Here is an 18489-nt window from a genome sequence, read left to right as displayed (position 1 = left end):
ATATTTTTTTCATTGCAGTATTACAGCTTTGAATGAAGTGGTAAAGCACCCGTACTTACTCTGAAGCACGGTGCCCAAAAATGGTCAGCGGGCAGGAACTCGTCCAGGTAGCTTTCAGGGCACCACCTGCCGTGCTACCGCTTTTAAAACCTAACTCTGCCTGTTTTCATATTAAATATTTACAATTAACACTTGTTTTGTTTAAAATTGTACGGCCTTGTGAATGTCCTCTAACTTCAAAGCAAAGATCAGCGTTAGATTTACAGGAAAAAACCACTACCTTAAATACAATTTTTTGAAACGTCTGGATCCTTTAGCTTTGAAGAGAAGCAGAAAGTTGTCAGACGGATCCGAGTTACACACATTTCTGAAGGAATCCATTTCTCTAGTTAAATATTAGTATATCAGACTGACACATTTCCTTGAGTTTAATACATCTTTTATTTCAATTAAAGCCTGAGTACGTTCCATTACTATGGTGACCATTTCAAACCTTTCTCCGTTTCCTGCAGTTCTAGGGGTTTTTTGTATAACCCTCTTTATGTTTGGATACAGGTCCTGCCTGACGGCGAGCACGCTGGGCTTCATTTCCAGGCCCAGTACTAACGTTAACGAATTATTTCTTTCACACGAACTGAAGCATCGTTAGAAATCTATGTTTTGTTTTCTCATTTCAGAAGGCAGTAGCTGACAACATCGGTCCAGAAAGTTGCAAAACGCTTTCAATTTTACTGCATACAAAAATAGACTTATTGGATATGGTATTTCTTTATCCCTACTTTTACCTATTTACTGTCAAAACCCTACCTTCTCTCTGCCATCCCTTCGTTATATCAGTTGTTATTGCTTTCTTGCAGACCTGATCAGGGATACAAAAAAGATAAAGCAGCCTTTAATTTGCCTTCCTGGAGAACCGCTAAGAAACAGATGTCTTCAGGTTTATATACGCTCATTAAAAAAACTTGTTACATAGGCACACCTGCGTATTCTACCCGCTGCTACCACGTTCACAGTTTGTGACTGAGCACACTTCGTCATACGCTGCAGTTCTAAGATCAAGGGCTGAAAAAAATCCACTTGAAAAGTATAGGAAAAACTAATGATTGTATTTGTCTGGAGTTCCAGTTTTAACCCCAGCAGCCCTATTAATATTGCAGAAGTTGTGACCGGCTTAGAGGTGACGACACATTACAGACAAGATAACTGTTCATCTCTGCCAAAAACAAGCAAGTCAGAAGCAGCCTGGCCAAGGTTTCTTACAGGAAGGACAAATATCCACATGAGCCAATTTATTTCTCTTCAGGTCTATATGGCTCAGGTACCCAAACTTAATTTGTTTAAAAATATCCTAGCGGACAACCTCTGCTCTTAAATTGATAGTTATACGCAGGACACACTGCTCTCCATTCACCTTTTCTTGGATATTTGTTTAAGCATAGACATCGTATTAAAATGCTCTCATAAAGCCATGTTGAAATATTTGATTTTCTGCAAGTACTGTTTCCTTGCAAGACCATTCTCAGCCACCATTAAAATATAAACTGGCTTGACAGTACGTGCCTAGACGCTCCTTTGGATCCTTTTTGAACCGTTGGGGTAAACAGCAGAGCTCCACAGCAGCTAATGAACCAAGGATAACGACTGGTACAATTACGATTTACTGTCTACAAAAAAGCACAAAAATCCTCCACTGAGGTTAGTGGAGCATTGAAGAAACGGTGGGTTTGCCTAAATATGAAGAAGCAACAACAAATCTGCAGCCAGAGAAGATCCTGTGTCCTTTCAGATGTACAAGCAGCTCCATGGAAGTCAAAGGGCTTCCTTTAAGTTCAAAGCTAGGCTCTCTGAATCCAGCCTACAACCTTTAAATAGCTTCCCTGGGAATTGTTTCGAGTTTCTGTAACTTCTTTATTGACTGCTTCATAAAATGCAGTGGCAAACACAAATGGATCCAAGTGATCGGCTCATGATGGCTCCAGCCTATTTGGCAAGCTCGTTAGGGACGATGCTGGAACAAACCAGAAGTTTGTCATTTTTTCACCCAACGAAACCCTCCCAACAAGATAAAAGATCCCATGTCTTCCTGAGCTTTGTGAGAACAAGATTTAATGCTTTGATGTACTGCTGCTCGCTGTTTCATCTTAAGCACATCTTTTACCCTGAAGGTATTCAGCAGCAGGCAGGAGAGCTTCAAGGCAGAGAGAAGGCTAACCGCGATTTCATTCCTGTCATGAAGGATTCCTTTTCTAAGGATAAGCAGTTTACACTGACTTTTCTGTGGTGCATCCTCTCCAACGAGCGCCATACACCAGGGTTCTTCAGTGGACCTGCGTGTGCACCCGCGTGTGCGCGCGTGAGCGTGGGGCAGTTTGCTGCACGGAGGCACTCGGTGAGCCCGTCCCTTAAACACCCTCCAGCCTGCAGTCGCTCACTGCACCATGGGTTGGTCTCGTTAGAAATAACTTAGTGAGCACAACACAAATGTCCTTCCTGTATTGTCTTTTTTTTTTTTTTTTTAACGTGCCACAATTCTACCCATTTCCATTGGGATTACTCTTTTTTATGCTTTATTTTTCTTGTTCTTGTGTTGAATCGTAAGGTAGAAAAAGCCAAGGCCATTCATAATTCAAAGCTGCAGAAAAGACAACATCCTAAGGGCTGCAAAGTCTAGACAGATAACAAAGTTTGGGCAGACCATTCTTCTCTCGTGGCTGTGTTTTAAGATCCATATATTTTCAGCCCCTGCTTTTTCACCAAAATCCCTCTGACCTTAGTTTTGTACATCTTTAGATCTACTTCTAGAAGCTTTTCTGTACCTGTTCCCATCTCAGGAGTGAGACACGTCTCAGAGTCATGCTGGGATGGTACTGGAAAAAAATTTGGAACGCAAAAAACTTCAAGGAAAGAGACGTGGCCAAAGTAACGGGCAGCAGGGCTGGACCCCCCCCAGCAGCCTCGGTGCTTCGCTCCGCCACAGACCAGCAGTGCCAGACCCTGCCGAGGAAGGAAGTTCAGCCAATCGTATGTAGCTCAGAAGTACACTGGGTATAGCTAAAAAGCAAAGTAACCCTCGCTCGTGGGCATTCAGAACTTGATATAACTGCAGGGTTTGGGGGTTTTAATTATCTTAAGATGCTTTTCAAAATCTCTAAGCTAAACTGAAAAGACATTTTTACTCCAGACTGAGAAAGTTTACGGAGAAGGTTATGCTTCTATAACTATATCAGCTGCAATTTACGTTTTAAGACTATACCAAAAATATTTTCTGAACAAAAAAGGTTTTAGTGCAGTACATAAATGGTTGAAATACAATAGCTATTACAGAAATGGAAGGAGGACTACAATTGCCTACATAAATTGATAGGTCCATTTCTCTGAGAGATACACAAGGTGGTGAAATAAACCGTGTATTACAGTAATGGGAGAGCGTACGAGCACCTGGGTAGATCCCTCTGTACGCAAGAAATGTATATGAACTTGTTTCTCCCATTTCCCAAAGCACAAATAATGATTTACTGTTGAGTTTCAAAAGACATATCCTCACAAATATGAGCCGTCAGGGAAGCCTCCGCTGTTAATTCATCAGCAGCATTTTTATTTGCACCAAACAGCAAGGTAACACTTCAGAAGAGCTCAGCTGCTCCTTCCAACCAACAGCGCTGGGCGGCAGGCAGGGTGCGGGGGTAAAGGGGCAGGCTCTGTCTGATTCTTTCAACCCATGTAATAATCATCATTACGTTGAACTACGAAATAAGAGTGTTCACGCGTGATGTGCTGTATCATACGTAAAATTTCTATGGTTAACGCATTGCTCCTCAGGATTTTTTCTCCCTCTCAGGATTTCATTTTTCTGCACGACATTAACTACAGAAAGATAAAATTCGATAATTGTCACGTTACCCAGGACTTTCTCAAAAAAAACACGTTAAATGCGGTGACCGTAGAAGCAATACAGTTGCACTGACACGCCTCTAGCGTGGACACCGCTCCTGCTGTTAACTCCTGTTTTATCGACCACGGATTCAGTTGTGGCCCACTGTACTTGGGAACTGTCAGCACTCCTCCCTGGCTTGACACGCAAACGTTACCAGCCGATCTAATATTAAAGGTGAAGAACTATCTGCTCTTCCGCTGCTTTTATTACAGCACTCCTTAGAAACTGGAACTGAGATCGGGGACCTGCTCATGCTTCCATTTTTAAATTGCAACTGTTTTTCTGGGTAGGAGAGCTCAGTTGCCAACAACGTACAGCACACAGCAGAAGCGTAAGGGGACTGCGTGCCGTGGTTCTGCCAGCAGCCGAGGGCCAGGCCCGCGTCGGAAACCAGCACAATTACTCCGACCTTTTATCTAACACAGGAGGGGGTGGCTCAACTTCGGCGGCCCGAGAGGCTGGATCTGGGTTTTGGCACGGCAGCGGAGGTCTCTCGATGGAGAGCAACCCCCCTCCACCCCTGCAGCACCAGCAGGTCCCGCCGGTCCCAGGCTCCTGCAGCAAGGCGTTCCCAGCATCTCACAGCAGGGCTCACGCCAGGGAGGGCAGCACGGGGAGGAGGGCGAGCACTGTTTGCATGACAACAGGAAGGTCTGTTCCAAAACTGGACGTGAATCACAAGAGCATGAAAATTTGACTTACCTTGGTCTGGGCTGTATAGCAGGACCAAGCAAATAACGTTACGCCTCTAAATTCCTGAGATCTTGCAGGGTCTAGTTCAGTTTAATTCTCATCCGGTCCTCTAGGTGTTGGCAAGAGCGAGGCTAGTTCTTGCTTCATCCAAGCTGCTTTACCCTGCAAGAATGCGGGGAGTATTGCAAATAAACAAGGCACAATGCATTCTGATTTGCTGAAACGGCCAGAAATGTGAATGCCCTTTTTTTGTGTGTGTCAGTTAAAAAAAATGAAAACGATAAACTGTTCTATCTGAATACAAGTTTTGGGGGGGGGGGGGGGGGGGGGGGGGGGGGGGGGGGGTGTTTAAACACTGTTTTCTCTCTACCCTCAAATGTCTGCTGTTCTACATGCAGGATATTGTTATGCCTAAGTACTATTTATCTAAAAAATTGTCTGCATTTCTTGGCAGTCAGGAACAGTTACATAGAACAGAAAGGCAATGGTGAAGAGGATTTGGCTTGTTCTGGCAGATCTATCAGCAATCATTTACAGAGCTGCTAACATCATCTGCTAATTGTGTACCCAGATGAGCCTGGCACGTCCCCCAGCACAGGTTTCGCTCCATGTTTGCCCCTTCTCGCGGCTCTCACCCCACCCCAGCACACGTCCCAGGGGAAGGGACCTCACTTGGGCTGAAGCAGAGCAAGTTCTTTGGTGCCCCAGAAAGAGACTGCTGCCATCAGAGGGGGGATAACTACACAGAGTCTTTTTTCTTTTTTTTTTAAATCAGTTTTGCTTCTGTTTAGGATGTTTCAGTGACTCGGAACTGGCTGAAAGCACAGGAGAATTAAGCTGGAGCCTGCCATGGAGAGCAGATTGCCAAATCTCTCCCTGGTGGGAGACGGCGGTGGGCTGGAGGGCACCCCTGCTTCAGGCTTCAGCAGCCCCAGCACACCTGGAGGTACCGTCCGGGACACATCACCAGGGAGAAGACTCTGCCCAGGGAGGGTGGAAAGAGGATGCGTCAGCCTCTGGAGCACTTTAACTCCCTGGCCTGAACCTACCCGTCTCTCATTTGAACCCATTTCTTTCTGATGGGCTCAAAATATTTCATTTTAGTAATTCTGGAACATCTACATATGGTTTTATCTATATCTAATGGGTTTTTATCCTTTTTTATGACTTTGTTATTAATCCAATTTATAAACCAAAATGTTGTTTCAAAAACAACCTCCCCAAATTCACCTAACACTATTAAAACTTTAAAAAAAAAAAATAATCATAAAAGTAATTGGAACCACGTTGAATTTAGCAAAGTGACATTTTCATACCCAGAAATGTTTTCTTCCAAATTTTACACCTTCTAAGCATTTTGTGTAGGAATCCTATTAGAAGTTTACATAAGTTTTTGGGATGTGACTATGATTTCTGCATTACAAATGGGGTAAGTACCCAAACCATACATTAGTCATCTCAGGTCAGAGCCTAGTCATCAACGATGTTAAAAAAAAAAATCATCTCTGAAATTCAGGCCCTTTGATTTCTAAACCTTGGGAAATTCAATGAGAGCCGTTTAAAACATTATCCAGAGAACCCAGTGATAATCCATTATGGGCACCACCCAAGGAGACAATTATGGCAACAAAGATATTTTACCAGAGTGCGGGCCAATAACAACTTGCAAAGCACAGGGGCACAGTATTTCTCCTTTGCTGTATTTTCAGTCAGTGTTTTATTGATTTTTTTCCCCCACAATATCTTTTATTTATCATTTTTAATCATGTTCTAGTGACCTCCACAGTTTGTAATTGAAGGACCAGCACAAACACGATTCAGGAACAAGAAAAAGATAATAAATAAACACAGGAGAAAAATCTATATTCAGAAGTATGAGTGCATGGAAGTATTCAGAATATGTTGAAGCGCATTTTCTCATAGGACTCCAGGACTATGTGGATGGTTTTATATTATGAAGACACCACAGGACACACATTTACTATCAGGGCTGAGCTGTTCCACACCTTCTCCCTGCACTGCCCTGCCCCTGCGATGGCTGACGGGGGGGACAAGCTCCGGCCCCAGCACGCCTATGCAGCACCACAAACACCCACTCTCCATTTCCTAGACCAGAGGCTCCTCGATGCTGCGGCCAGATCTGCTGAAGGCTCACACTCAACCGACGCCTGCGGAGTAAGATTCCCTGTTGCAACTCAGGACAAGGTAGCGTTTGTATCTTTACTCCTGCCCAAAGCGCCTAACCAAGGGGGAACTGCAGCCGTCTCCACGTGAGCCTGGCCTGCCAGAGCACTCGGTTAGTCCTGTCTTCTCTTATGCCAACCAGCACGTGGCACCTGAAGCGTGCACTCAATCTCGGAGCTGCTCAGGCTGCCCGCAGCTCCCAGCCCACACCTGCGTGGTCCATCAACCCCTCCGAGAAACACTGCAGCCGCTCTGCGTTTGATGTAAGCTATTGCCACTGCCCATTAAGAAGTAGCAAACAACCGCCAATAAATGGGAGATATAACTCACCATCGTTTTTTATTTTGTCCATGAAATGACCGGCACTGGTTTGTTCCTACACCGAGAGGTAGCCCAGTATTCCCAGTGGTACCATCAGACCTCTCACACCTGACCGAGAATTCAGTTATAAAGTGACAGTAGCAACGGATGACCGGTCCTCTGCTGTGGGACACAAAATGGACAGGAAAAGAGAATAAAATAAAAATAAAAAGAGTGAACTGAGGGGGTTAGTTCAGACAAATACAAGGAAGCCCAAGTTCTATAACCATTTGTTTCCAAGACAAAAACTAAAGTAGGAAAGGAAGAAAGCAGCAAATAGGCTTCTTAAAGTAAAATATAATCCTGTCAACTGTTGTCTTACCGTGAGCCCAACTACTATGCTAAAGCTGCAAGGTGTATTAAGAGTTGCAGAAACCATAAACTCTAATATAACTCTCTTTAATTTATAGTTGCCTGACAGTTTTGTTCTACTAAGCTATTTACTTGATGTATATCTGACGTCACTTCAAATGAACTGTTCAAAATAGAAATACAATGTAGATGGGATAAATGATTGTTTAGAAGACTTTCCAAAGTTGGCCTGTAAAATATGCCAGTTGCAGAACTTGCTCCCCACCCGCATACACTGCCATTCCCAGTTATCATCTCTTTCAACATCTAAAATTGTCCTTTCATATAGGAAGAGGCTTTGCGAAAATGCAAAATTTCATCCTTGGATGAGATACATCACCTTTACTTTGTGCGTAGACACCCGCGGTGCGCTAATAAATCAAGACACCCATGCGAGCACAGGTTAGAAACTGCACCGTAGCTCCTACCACTTGTGAGCTGTTGCTCCGCACTGGTGGTTGCACCTGGACACCATACAACACACGCGGCGTAGGACCATATGGGACATGGACCAGGGAAGACCGGGGTATAAGCGTAGGTTACATTTCCAAGACTGCTAGGGAATTCAACAGGCAGCTCTGGAAGAGCACGCTCTCTCATCCTCTTCAGCACGCGTCGTTGAGGACTCAGGCTGGATGGCACAGCCTCACGCGTGTTTGCATTCCCAACCTTGCTCTTAGACTCATTTATTGCGCACAAACCTAGCGAATGCGGAAGGACAGCAAAGCACGATGAGGGGGAGCTTGTTCTAGGAACCGCACATGCACATTACACTTGCGTGTAATTACACACATAAAAACGCGTAAGTAAGCAGCATACACAGAAATGGGGATGTGGAAAACAAAACTGAAAGTTACATTAAAAATCCACTCCTTGGGAATTCATTGCACCTTTGGAATGAAGAAAAGCACTTCAAATAAGACTCTTAAATGAACAACCCAGAAACATTCTCAGAAACTCTGGATAAATATATGTTTGTGCTAGCCAGGGAAGATTCAAGAGATTTTCACGAAGATTCACTTTGGAAGCTGATAAAAACACAAAAGCTGCTAGAAAAATGGAGACTTATCCCTGTCAAGGTCATGCTTGGCCTCAGTCTAGCACAGCACTTAAGCGCACATATAATTTTCAGCACACAAATAATTTCACTGTAAACAGTATTAAAGCAGCTTATAAGATCAAGGCTAAAATACCTACACCTTTTCTTATCAAGCCTTAAAAGTACAAGAAAGTCTATAAAAGCAGTTTATTAATATAACATCTCCCTGAAGAGTTGACCTTGACCCTTTTCATTCTGAAGAGTAAATAAATACATTTATCGAAATATTCAAACAATTAGTCACAGCAAGAACAAAAACTTATGTCACATCATACTACAAAGAAAAAAGTCCTTGTGGTAATCAGCTGCTACTCAACACTTCTGCAATGTCATTGCTTGCAATTATCCCGTTCAAGGCTCCGCATCTTCAAACTTTAGACTAAACATGGAAGTTTGATTTATTTTACCAGCGTGCCGGCTCCTCCTGCTCTGCAGTACCACCTGTGAAACCTCTGTATACAAAGCCAGTCCACGTCTAGCCTGGAGCGACGACAAAGGCAATATGCCACTGCAAAATGGTTGTCACCAAGAGCACAGTAGCCCATTATTAGATTGTCAGGAATCTTTGATTTAAAGGCCATAAAAGCTATATTTTATCCTGGATTTTGCTATACCAAGGGGTTTTTAGCCTGTAGGATTAAATTGCTTAAGAACTGAGAACTCTCCAATCTTAATTGCATTTTCTATTTGTTTACGCTGTTGGCATATGACTCCAGATTCTGTGCACAGTCACTGAGTAAGAGAAACAAGGTGTACAGTGTTTGCGTAATTCCAACAATTCGGAACAAGCATTGTTTCACACCCGTGAAGGTACAAGAATGAGATATGTTCACACACACAAGACAAAGGCAAGACTTGCTGCTTTGCTAAGTAAAACCTTCACACCACGTCTGGTTCAAGATTTGCAGATGTCGAGAGGAAAAAAGTCACCCCACCGAAAATCAGGGTGATATTTTACTCTAGAGAACTGCTCATGGAGGGAGAAGTGGGAAAGACTTTGACCTCAGGAAACCTTTCTCAGAAGATAATAATCTATTAAGAGCCCATCAACAAAGACCCAAACAGAAGCTGAGCTGCTTCATTTCAAAAATACGTCTCACAGCAGGCTCAGTCCCCTCCTCCTTCCTTCACCCTCCATGACTGTTGCATGAGATGATATATTCTGAAAATCCGATTAAGACAGACAACTATCTCATCTTCTATAAATTGTAAAAACAAGGTTAAAAGTGCTAGCCCATTACCATGGGCATTTTTTTCTGAATATGACTTCTGTACTGGATTTTGCAATACTATTTTCTCATGCTGTGTTGGCATATACATGCTGTTATAGTTTTAAAATCCAATACCAAAACTCTCATTTTCCATATGGCAAGAGGATGACTGCCTGGCTTCTCTTCCAGGAGGTCAAAGTGGCTGGGAATGCAAGAATCTCACCAATTTGGACAGCACTGCTCCCACCAGGAAAGAAAAAAAGGCTTATTTCCCTTCTGTCAAAACAACACGTCCTAGAAGGTGCTTAAATTTTCCCACAAAATGAACTAGACGGGAATGAAAAAATATCAGAAAGGCTGCTGAAAAGAGAAAATGCTCTCCACAGAAGAATGTCAATCTAAGGGAGAGATAACGAGAACCAATCCAGGAAATCAAAAAAAGTGAGGCAATGCCTTTGGAGATGTTTGCACACGTACAACCTGTATAACCCCTTTGACGAGGGGTCTCTGGGCTCAGCTCCTCAGGGCAGCCCTCGCACCGGCAGCACGGAGACCGGCAGAGTGGTGGCCCCCTCCCCAGGAAGGTGCACCCCGTGGCAGAGATTGTCCTCTCTGCTCGGACACCCAACAGTACAGGTAGGGTAAAGCCAAGGCTTTACCAGGAGCCTTGTGAGAATCTCCAGACACAGGGTTTATGGGGTTTTGTTTGATTGGTTTTTTTAATACAACACAAAGACCTTTTGAGCAGATACGTAACTCCTTTGAGCTTATGCTTCCTTGTAGGACACCACCGAAACAGGTATTTGAACAAAGATTTGCTGACGGGAAGAAACGTTTCTTGCTCCCGTTTTGTACAGCACTGTGGGTAGGCAGAGCGCTGTCGGGCTGGTTCGGATGGGTGCTTATGGGTGACAGCCTGGGGGCTCTCTCAGAGGGACATCTCAGTGGTCCCCCAGCAAATCCCGGCTTTACTGTCAAGCACCGAGCGCTTCGCAGTGAAGTCTTCACTTCAGCAAGGTCAAAGTCAGAGTTCTCACACTTCTGTGACGCTGCAAACAACTAAGCCCGAGGATAAGCACAAGAGATTTCTAAGTGTGTCCAAGGTAAGCATTCCAGCTTTGCAGCAGAAGCTATGACCACAAGGATCTCGCAGCACAGTCATAAGAGATCCTTCTGGGTAAAAACATGTTTTGTTTGGGTTTTTCAGTTGTTGTTTGTTTAAATTCATGAGTCCTTGAACACTTCAAAGATGCAGAGAGTTTTATAAGTAAAGCTAATAAAAAAAATAACATAGAAGGCTCCAAAAAGTTGTTTGGGTTTTTTTCCTCCATAAAAAACTGTAATACAAACTAAAAAACCTGGGAGATGTGTTGCCTTGCAGAAGCTTCATGCAGAGCATGAACCACCTGTGCCCCTCTGCAGGCTGGGTTCTTGCAATGCCCATGGACCTTGACCTGCCGTTGGGGTTGCATGCCATGGGAGATACAGTTTGTCCAAGGCAGTAGACACAGACTAGAATGAGACACCGAGATAAACAGATTAAAAATCCCATTAAGCTGTGAGTCAGTATAGATGAATCAAACTATTTAAACAAATATTTCTGGTTGGAAACAAAAAGAGTTATGGCATCTGAGCTTGGGGGAGGAGGGGGATATCCATCCCTGGATATCTGTTTACATGGAAACTGAAAAGTTTCACTGAATACTTTTATTTACCACGCAAATTTCTTGTGGAAGCCAGAACAGCAGGAATTTTTTAAAATCTAATTAGAAGCTAGCCATTCGATTTGCAAACTGGCAGTCAGCACTGCTGCCGGTGTACAGCCAGTGCAAGCAGAGCGGCGCCCAGCAGCAGCCCCCCGCGCTCCCCGCTGGCCCCCTTTCCCCCCCCGGCTGCGCAGGGCAGCCCGTCCCGGCTCTGTTCCTCGTCTCCTCGGCTGTACAAAGCCAGGTCTGGGTAATGCACAGTAAGAAACATATCCCACAGGTGAACTGAAAGAGGCTCTTTTTGTCCGAGAGAGTAGCAGCTTTTGCTAATCGCACCTCAGCTGGAGATTATGCTTTGCATATCTTATGGAAAGGACACTCTGCCTGTTCTTTATATGTTTGGTAATGATTTCCCTGAAAGCAATCCATTAAAAAAAAAATTACAACAACAACCATGCGCAGAACAAAGCAAGAAAAGCAGGGTTCGCTCAGGAAAAACCAAACAGCACTACTGCAATGCACCCTGCTGGAAAAAAAGAAGAAGAAATCCTGGCGAGTGGTAGGAAAAGCTGGAGTGACCACGGAAGCGCGTGATAGGAGCAAGTCTGCATTCTGAGCAACACCCGACATCTGATGAGCCCTCCTGTGGCTGGAGCAAGCCCGTCTCACCCGTTCAGCTTGAGGTGATGGATTCATAAAGCATTTGTACAAAAATTCCTTAACGTACCTTAACAAAACACAATGAAATGCAGAATCTGATCAAACATTTGAATAGTGTTGGAAAACAGAAAAGAGATTCAAATGTAAAATGTAGCTTCATACCTAGTACGTACATCTCAGTGTCAACGTTGATATAGTGAGATTTATTTTTGTGTTAGCTTCCAGTCTTGGGAGGATTCAGGAAAATGCAGAGAAATTAAAAAATAATAAAATACCATTTTATAGTCATAACCTCACAAACAAAAATATTTTCAGAGAAACTCAAAAAAATGTTTAGGTTTTGTAGAAAGGAAAAATCCGAGTTACCCACTGATCCATTGAAAAGAAAACCACGCACACATATTGATTGCAAACATCAGGTAGCATGTTGCTGTTCTCAGTTTACAACCACATATTGGTCTTCACGGAGCTTGAATGTAGAAAAAAAGAAGGATGAAATAAAATTGTAACAGTAAAATAGAACTAGGGAGTGACCAGTGAGGAAAAACCAAACCTTCGAACCCATAGAGCAATCCCCAAAAGCGAGGGACACTTAAGTTGCATCTAAAAGGCAACTTTGCCTTTGCGCTCTAAACCGGCAGCTCTCGGGAGATGGAGAGGGCAGGGAAGGAGCAGGGGCAGAGCCAGGAGAGGCTGGGGGAGCTCGGGCAGCGTGCGCAGCCAGCGCGCCGTGCTGCGGGACGCAACACGGGAAAGGTTTCTTAGAGATTTCTCTGAAAGAACATTGTGTGTCCTAAAAGCTTCAGCAACAGAACAGGAGAAAGGATATCGAAAACTGTTTCGCATACTAAAGGGGCTTTTGGTTAAATCTGGTTAAATTAAGGAGTGTAAAAAGGCCATTTGATAGAACATGTGTTAATTACAATGCACTCCTTGTCCCCGTCAGAAAAGTTGAGTTTCCCTATTGACTAGAACTGCACTATTGATATTCTCATGGCATAAAGGGGTCTTAAGCTGTGCTGATCATCTGATAACTGCTTTAATCAGTGCGGTTTTATGACATGATACCTCTATGAGAACATAAAATAAATATGAACATTTTCTAGGTCTTTGTCATTGACAGCGAAGTGTCATAATTCACTGTGAACCGAGGGCTCAAAGTCAAATGTTCCGATGATCAAACACTGCACGTAAAGCAGACTGTTCACAGAAGAGTTTACCATGACGTGTCCAGCATCCAGAGAATATTCAGATTATATTCATATTATCCTCCCACTGACTGAGCTTGCTGATAAAGTTGGCAGCCTGCAAATGCAAACCTCCCTGCCACACGTGTGGTTCTCCATGTTGATTTCCTTAAGTCACCGGGGGTTTCTGCATGTTTAAAAATTCCCAAAGAAAAGTCTGCTTGCTGAGCTTAAACCATAGTGCTCATCTTACCCAGTCAGAGGGGTTTTTCTGAATTTCCGTGTCTACAAGCAAAACATCATTGCTTCCTTCAGGCAGAGATTCCTGCAAAAGACAAGTAGGAAAGACAGGAGCTACTTACTGCTTGCGCTCAAGAGTACGTTGGGACTTGGGATAGACTCGTGATTGTTCATCACAACGAGCTCTCTATCAGTGGCTTCAAGTTGCCAAGTGCTGACACTCCAAGACACTTGCGGCATCTTCTTCTCAACAGGAGCCTTTAAAAAACCTTACCATCACGGATCTGAAACAGGACCAGATTAAACTCTGAAGTATCACAAGGTGGTTCTGTGGGCTTTTGAGGATCTGTCTTCTTGCTGGATTTTTAAGAGCAACTACAACTTTTGCAGCAGTAGATCAAATCAGACCTCCTATGAAATAACAGTAGCCAGAAGGTATTAGCATCAAAGTAGATATTTTGCGCTCACTTGTAGCAAAGTGACCTCTAGACGTCTTTGCCCTGGAAGGCTGCGCTCCAGATAGTCATGCTGATGCATGGTGATGCAGGACACGGTGAACATACTGATATTGCTAATGTAAAAATGGATGATGAGCATGACTGAAGCAATGGAACAGCCATTAATAAATAGTAGTGATGATAATAGGGGAATGATAACTTATTAACAACATGGAATAAAGAAAATTTCCACGGTCTAAGGTGCTACCCAATATTAGAAGCCACTCCAGACCTCATCTCGTTAACAAATTGTCCTAGTTGCTCCCTGAAATAATTTGGAGGACATATTTTGATTTTGAAGACACTGTACTGTATGTTATGGCTATCGCAAATCTCCAGGAGAAATTAGCAAGTTTAAAACAAAAGAAACAAAACACGTTCAAATGTTATCACACCAATAAATTAATTCAGTACAAGTCATTTCTTGAGGGATTCACCGCTGCACATTGCAATGTCATAACACCCATTCATTCCACAGAACGAATAGTTCTGAAGGGAGATCCAAATAAATCATAAATGAGTTGTAACATAGGAATAAATACAAGAAATGTCTAGAAACTCCACAAGTAATAAAGAGCTATATTTCTTGAATAAATTGCTTAGCGATCATTATGGCAAATAATGTTGCCAAATTTCAGAACTTCCAGTGTGGACATAAAAAAAATAAAATTTTTTTACTTGAAATATCCTCAATGGAGGTATCAAAATTGTGCTGTTTTCACCTACTGTAAAGAGCAACTCTTTTGGTGATTGGACATGTTTACTTGCTATTTAATAAATAGCATTTATAATTGTAATATTTTTTGTTCTAGTTATTACATCATATAATAATATATAGTTTCATGAAAAATTATATGCCATACTTAATCAAACCAAAATAAATTTAAGTTAGCACTGGCATCTACACAAGATATAAATGTTCCTTTATTTTATTTTCCAGATAATTTTAGCTCTATTTATGTCTGTGTAATAAATACAAGTAAAATTAGACACTATTTATAATTTCAAATTATAGCTGTGCATATATAGCGTGCTAATATTTGTGTTTGCAACAGCTGGTGGGAATGAGTGAAAATTTGTACGGATAAGGTCTGATTTGTCCTTATTTCTAAATGTAACAACTCTGTAATCCTCAGTACTAAGGCATATGACACTCCAGAGGAAGAGAAAACAAAATACTACAAAATCTCTAAGTATCCAGACTCCCATACAGTAACCTTTTCTTCAAACAATGGGTCGAGTTGCTATAAAACACATCGCTGGAGTTATTTCAGACTAGAAATAAGCTTTAGGAAGCCTTTTTAAGCAAGTATTTCCCAAAGTAATCCTCTACTGGCACTAGAAAAGATTGAAAGAACTAATATGGCTCTACCACTCTGTAACTCAAAATGTATATCTATTAAGAGGACATAATAAATCATAAAAGTCTGTCACAACCAGAGACAAAGTAATGAGTTGGAAAGCAAGGATTAAATAAAGTTTAATAAAAAAATATTATGAAACAGTGATAAATGTGAATCAATACTTATTCTGTAATTCTACCGTATTTCTTTGACATGAAATATCCCAAAATGTCTAAGTTACTTCCAGTATTATCTATTTTTTAGCTCAGAAAGAATTTCAGAGAGACCGTTTCAAATCAGAAACTCTTACTGGGAATACTGGTAAATGTTACTTATTCAACAAACAAGGAAGTGACATCTCATCACTCATCTTGTCTAGAGACGACCAAAAAAACCTCTAGAGAAATTATATTTATACTAATCAAGGCCGCCCATGAAACTAACAGGGGATGGAGTCTCTGGGAATAAAGCAGCCAAGAAAGGGGGTGCTCACCCCAAGGTGAAAGTACCTGGTGGGGGAAATTGGGAGATCTTCACCCACGGGAGATGTCAGCATCACTCTGATGGGCACTTCCAGGGCTTGTCCTCAGCATCTCTCACCTGCTCCTTTCCCAAGGTTGTGTTTATATGGAAAGTAGAAGGATACAAGTCTTAAACAAGGAACGAGGCATAGTTTACATCCTTCATTCTCCATAATCTCCCAACCTGCACTAGAGGATGAAAACACAATGCATTAAAATTTGAACACAAATGATCAGGCAATGCTTGTTCAAGTACTGCCATGAAGTCCCATGAACTGATTTCACACTAGTAAACCAGCATCTCTTAATTCAGATAAGATAAATAAAAGAGAATTTTGGGAGGAAAAAAGTCTTTTAAAACACCTGGTATCATCTTATTGTTTTACACAGTTCCATTATTTTGGAAAAACGCTTGAAATAGTCAGGGCTTATTCCCTGCATATCAACACGGCAGTTCCGCGATCGTCAGGGGTAAGAGTGGTGTAGAGAAACACTGTCTTTTGGGGAGTGTTTTGTTGGAACGGATGGCTTGTGTTTAAAGCTTAATAGAGCTCAGGCAATTTCACCTTACTGTCTGTCCAGATGAGGAAGATATCATAAATAGATGAACTTCAAGGCAAAATGAGACTTTCTCCTACACACACTGCAGATTGCTATACTTCAAGTGGGGGTGATGGGGATATTTCCTGTTTGTGAGGAGCTATTCCCAGTGATCACTGCTAGAGTCAGTAGAAAAATGTCTTCAATTTTCACATACAGAATGTACCAAGTGATTTTGCCAACTCATATTCCTCTTGGTCAAACATTTCATTTATCTTGCCGTTGGCAGAACGCACAAGAGTCATGTCTGCTGCCAACACCAGTGTAGCTGAAATGGTGACCCCTTTATTTTCAGACATGGCTGAGATTTTTCTTCTCGGGAAAGACATGGATGCGATAACAACACTGACCAGACACAGAGGGGATGTGTGGCAAGGCTGCGCAATCGGCTATCTCGAGCACAAGAAGAGAGAAACCAATCTGCCAAGCAGACAGAGCTCAGCGGGGCCGCAGAGCATCAGCCGCCCCACGTACCGGTGACCCTGCTCGTCGCACTCGCCAGCTTCAGCGCTGCTTCCAGACTTTCCTTCAGCAAAGCAATTAACGCTTCCAGAAAGGGACTAATGTTGCTTTAAGGGTTGGTTAGTCAGCCTGGGTATATATTTAGTATAATTCAGGATTTCTCTGTTCCTGACAGATTAGATAATGTGGTCAGTGAATTTGAAAAGAATAAATGCAGAACTCATTTGCATCAGTGCTTTCAATTTGCTCAGAATGTTTTCTCATTTAATTATTAGCCCACAGTAAACTAGTTATCAATTAATTGCTAGAAAATGGAAGTGAGTGTGTGTTATTGCTTAGATCTCTAATTGGCTATACTGTTGCTTTCCTCTTAAATGCTAATTAAAGTTTTGAAACAGCCAAACATTAGTTAACTTTAAATGGCTTAACAAGATACACTAAGGTATAAACACATTTATATTACACATTATTTTTATGCCAGGTTATGGGAAATCCAAAACAAAGATGACAGATTTTTTTTCACTAACATATGCCACTATTTATAGGGTCCTTAATTAAATGAGCAAGGTCTTTCTCAATTTCATTTGTTTGTCAAATATCTATTCAATATTGCAAACAACACAAGTCAGGACAAAACTGACTACAAAGTCTTTTCTAATGCTAGTAATTCTAGTTTGTAGGTCTCCCAAGGTCTCATTCTGGGGAAAAAAATTACCAACATTACCTCAGATTGCCAACAAAGTTATAACCCAGGACCTGCCTGCTAACACAACAGACCCTTGTCTTCCTCTTCTGCAATTCTGATTCGTTTCCAAGAAATAAAGCTCCATGTCCCAGCCACACTCTTTGCTCACCCTCAGCTCTTCTGGGGTCTGCATTCCAGTAGCAAAAGAGGATTTTTCCATCAGTGTTTGTATGTATTTTTTTCTTCTTCTTCAGTATCTTTAAGTGTCATGAAACAGGGCTGAGCAGCGTCTCCTCACTTGACTGTGCTGGTCGCACACAGCAAGCCTCCTGCACACATACGTTTACCAGCTAAAAATCGTTGTCAGCTCTTCTCCCTTCTCAATAACATGCCCTTTATTTCTGAACTACCGTAATATCTTTCACCTTGCTTCCCTTCTCATCAGTCAGCGTTCCTCTCAAAATACAGGACAGCTTGCTTATTGGATGATACTAAGTGATGTCTGCCATGAAGATACACTTGTGTATAAATCATACTTATTTCACCATGTTCATCTCAGCAACTTTTTGGATGGAAGATCATCATTTATGGCTTCCACACACTTTCTAAACCTAAGGAGCAGTTGGGAAGTGTTCCTGAAAGGATGTCAAACTAGATAGTAATGTCAAATCAAATTTATGGAATTCATCTGAAATTAAAACTATAGGCAAGAAAACAGCTTTAGCAACCCAAAATGTTATTTCTAGTATGGCATTT

This window comes from Balearica regulorum, chromosome 10 (genome assembly GCF_011004875.1).
Source record: "Balearica regulorum gibbericeps isolate bBalReg1 chromosome 10, bBalReg1.pri, whole genome shotgun sequence".
In the NCBI taxonomy this organism is placed as follows: Eukaryota; Metazoa; Chordata; class Aves; order Gruiformes; family Gruidae; genus Balearica; species Balearica regulorum.
This window is presented reverse-complemented; position numbering follows the sequence as displayed.